Genomic DNA, 4,527 nt, shown 5'->3' on the forward strand with positions numbered 1-4,527 from the left:
CCTCACCTGGACATCCTTGAAGGAAAGAGGTTGGGGGTAGGGGGATACCACTGCTCATAACCCAGCCCCACGATGGTACCAGGATTCATTCATCCTTCTGCACAGGTCTTCACAGCAATCCAGCTGATAGTAATTTACTCCAAGTTTATTTAATTACTATTCATGAAGAAATGAGAATGTACCTGAATTTCCACCAAGGACCAGAGCTATGTCAACTCTTTATTGTGTATGGTCCACAGAAAAGTCTACCTTCTATCAAGGCATAATACCTTACATAGGTTAAAGAACAGAAGCAAAATATACTATAGGCCAAATATGATACACAAGTGGGCCATTTGTTCGTAATGGCTCTGCACCAAGATCTCACTGGTGTTTACCAATAACCTGATAGTGAGCATTCAATACATTTCTGTGAAGCCCTTTCCTCCAGGTAGAAACCCTCAGATGACCACTTTGGGGTCTCATTCACAACCCTGTAGCCAATGGCAACTTCACTCATGTTTACTTATATTAAAAGCATTTCCCTCTTCCAACTTCGCTATGCCACCCAAGGATGACAAGAAGAAGAAAGATGCCAGAATGTCAACCAAGAAAGGCAAGGATCCAGTGAACAAATCTGGGGGTGAGGCCAAAAAGAAGTGGTCCCAAAGGCAGAGTTCAGGACAAGCTTAATAACCTAATCTAGTTTGACAAAGTGACATACGACAAACTCTGTAAAGAAGCTGTAACTCCAGCTGTCGTCTCTGAGAGACAAGATTTGTGGCTCCCTGGCCAGGGCAGCCCTTCAGAAACCCCTTAGTAAAGGACTTACTAAACTGGCTTCAACGCACAGAGCTCAAGTGATTTACACCAGAAACACCAAGAGCGGAGACGCCTCAGCTGCTGGTAAAGACATATAAACAGGTCCCACCAGCTGTACATTTTGAAAATTAAAACTTTATTAAATTAAAAAAAAAAAAAAAGCATTCCCACTCGCCAACACGCGCTTATCTCACACTGGTTTTCCCAGTGCCCCTGCGGGAGTAAGTAGAATACACACATCATCGCCTCCTCACAGATGAGAAAATGCAGACAAACAGATGAAGCGATGTGCCCAGTAGGACACACCCAGGCCCCAGTTGGAACCTGGGTCACACGGCTGCCCACGTGGCCTGCCAGCAAAGTGAGGGGAGGAAGCACCGTCTCCAGCGTGGGCCTCACAGAAGCCGTGACCCTCACCAGCTCTCAGGTTAGAGGGGCTGTCCTGTGAGGTCTTCCCCAATGTCCCAAGGCCTACGAGCCACAGAGACTAAACCCCTGCCTTGTCTCACTCATCAGCTGATAAAGAAGATGAATCTGATTACTGATGGGGCCAGAAGATTCCATGGGTCTGGAAGCCAAAGTGGATGCCTTTTGTCCAACTCAGCTCTTGTCTGCAGAGCCAACAGGCAGTTTAAATAGATCTCAGATGACAACTGTGCTGGGAGCCCAAGGTCAGGGAAAAATGCAGCCACAAGACCTGCCGCTTGGGACTAGGGTCTCAGAGAAGGGAGGTTTCTCCGAGGAGAAAAGATGGAGGAGGAGGGCTGGTCTCACAGCACAAGCCCTGGACACCTCGTTCCAGCCTGGCATTTCAGCAGCACAGGCTCTCTCCTCTACAATAAGGCCACAAGCCCAGGAGGTCGGTTAAAACACCAAAGGCCAGCACATTAAGTACCATACCCCTTATCTCCAAAAGACTTTAAAATCAACCACCCAGATTCCAACAGGGATATGCAGCTCCAGAATTCAAGAAGTAACTCAGGAAGCTGGTGGAGGGTGGTGACCAATATTACCAGCCGTGATGTCAGGCAAACCTGCTTTTAGACCCTACCCTTGATCTTCTTAGCTGTGAAACCTCAGGCAAGTCACTTTACCTCTCTGAGCTTCCATTCCTCATTTAGAGAACGGGGAGGGTGGAAATGCCTACCTCACTGTCTTACTATGAGGATTCAATGGGTTAATGCATGAGACAGCTTAGTAAACTGCAGGGTCTGTAGTAAGAGCCCCCTAAATATCACTTGTAATTATGGTACTGATTAGAGACAGAAGTAAAGGAAAGGGAGAGCCTGGCCTTTTGCTGGACCAGACTCCATGGAAGAGGGGTGGGTAGAATAAGGACCCAGGAGACATGAGGCAAAGGGAGCCAGAACAGAGCACGCGGATGCTAAAAGTGGATGTGGAAGGCCACCAGACCCTTCTTCTGTTGTCTAATTATTATTCTCTTTGACAGATGATGAAACTGAACTCAGCTGGTTTCATGGCAGGCCCCCTAGCAGCTCCAGTTTCACCACAGGGCCCTATGGTCTCTCCTCCACTCTTTGTCGAGACTGGATCCCTTCCCATCTGGAGAGCCACTGGGGACAGGAAGTGCCTTTCAACAAAACCTCTTCCAGCCCAGCTCAGAAAACAGCTGACCTGCTCCTGCTTCCATGCCGCAGCACCTGCAAACTTGCACTGGTGCTGCACCATGAGACCTGCATGAGTGACCCCCTGTCGGGAGAGCCCCACAAACCCACCAGCCCACAGCCTTGTGTGACAAGAACAGTGCACAGACATTCCAGCCTTGATTCGACTTCTGTGTGTTGCAAGCCAGCCTCAGGCAGCTCAGTGCTAAATAGACACTTGGGGTGAGAGTGTAGAAAGGTGCATAGAGATAAATCACTCTGGCCCTACTCACCAGGAGAACAAATGCCACCCAAGTCACAGGGTTGGCTGCGACAAGTTTGTCTTAGAGGCAGTGGCACAGATAAAAGGCTTCGGGAGTTCCAAGAAAAGGGAGTGGAACCTTCCAGCTGGAGGGCAGAAAGCAGGCATTTGACCCAGGTGGCATTTCTGTGCCCCAGGCAGCCAAATCTATGGGGATTTAGCTCCTGACTTTCCTGGAGGAGACGTGGGAACAGGTGATGTAGGCGGCTAAGAGCATTTCTTTAAAGACCTTGAAGGGGATCCAGAGCCCGAAACGTGGGCAGACTTCCTCAAACCCTGCTCCATCCTCAGGCTCTGAGAGTCCCCATGCCCCTTCCCACAACCCTAAGAGCTCCCAAGAGAACCTGGCTGGATTTGTATGCAGAAAGAGTCTCACTCAGGACTTGCAGTGACTATGAAGCCAGAATGACTAGGAGAGAGATCTGAGATCTTATACACTCGTGCCCTCAGCTCACCATGAGTGTCTGGGCTCGGGGCGCCCCCTCTCATTCCTCAGTCATTCCACAAGCATGAATGACAGCCTTCTACTCCCCAGCCCTGGGGATCATTTATTAGGTGGGAAGGGATAGGGTACAGAGGACAGAATGGGAAACTCAGACTTTGCCTGTCCCTAGAACCTCTCCCAGACAACTCTAGGCTTCTCACATCCGCTAATTCATTTATGCATTCTTCAGTAAACAAATATTTCTTGAGCCCTAGCTCTCCACCAGGGAAACAGTCTCCTCCTTTTTCCAAAGTTCACTATTATTGCTTCTCAAATTGAGGTGGACTAACCCTCTGCCACAGAAACATGAAATTGTTATAAAATGAAGACTTCCCAGGAACCCTCTCATCCCACCCCACACTGCGTCAGAACCTCACCAGTAAATCTGGGACCACAGACAGAGGCCGCTGTCCACCCACATCCTGCTCCTGGGCGTGTGATCTGCGCTTGAAGCACATGGGACTCCAAGCTCAGACAGGTTTCCCAGAGGGTTTGGTGATCTGCTGTCACCATCTTGAAATTTTCTTTTTCTTTTTTTTGAAGAGTAGTTGCTGATGTTGTTGCTGTTTAGTCACTCAGTCAAGTCCGACTTTTTTTGCAACCCCATGGACTGTAGCCCGCCAGGCTCCTCTGTCCATGGAATTTCTCAGGCAAGAAGACTGGAGTGGGTTGCCATTTCCTCCTCCAGGGCATCTTCTTGACCCAAGGATTGGCAGGTAGATTCTCTACCACTGAGCCACTAGGGAAGTCCATAGCCGCTGTACAACATTATATAGGTTACAGGTACACAGTACAATGATTCACAATTTTAAAGGTTATACTCCATGTATACTTTATTTTAAAATGTCCTACATTCCCTGTGTGGTACAATATATCCTTGTAGCTTATTTTATATCTGTTTGTACCTCTTAATCCCCCACCTCATGTTGCCCCTTCCCCCTTCCCTCTCTTCACTGGTAACCACTAGTTTTTCTCTATCTGTGATTCTGCTTCTTTTTTGTTATATTCACTAGTTTGATGTATTTTTAGATTCCATGTATAAATGATGTGATACAGTATTTGTCTTTCTATCTCCGATTTATAATGTCTTCCAAGTCCATCCATGTTGCTGCAAATGACAGAAGTCTGTTCTTTTTATGGCTGAATAGTATTCCATTGTCTATATTAAGACATATACAAAATCTTCTTTGTTTATTCATCAGTTGATGGACACTTAGGTTGCCTCTATATCTTGACAATTGTAAAAGATGCAGCTATGAACACTGGGCTGCACGTATCTTTTCAAATTAGTGTTTTTGTTTCTTTCAGATATATAT

General features: G+C 47.2%; 1 pseudogene; it reads left to right on the forward strand.

The window, feature by feature from the left end:
* The first annotated feature begins 540 nt into the window (after positions 1-540).
* Positions 541-899, forward strand: LOC109575739 (small ribosomal subunit protein eS25 pseudogene; annotated as a pseudogene).
* The last annotated feature ends 3,628 nt before the right edge of the window (positions 900-4,527 follow it).

The sequence above is a fragment of the Bos indicus genome, chromosome 2 (genome assembly GCF_029378745.1).
Source record: "Bos indicus isolate NIAB-ARS_2022 breed Sahiwal x Tharparkar chromosome 2, NIAB-ARS_B.indTharparkar_mat_pri_1.0, whole genome shotgun sequence".
Classification (NCBI taxonomy): domain Eukaryota; kingdom Metazoa; phylum Chordata; class Mammalia; order Artiodactyla; family Bovidae; genus Bos; species Bos indicus.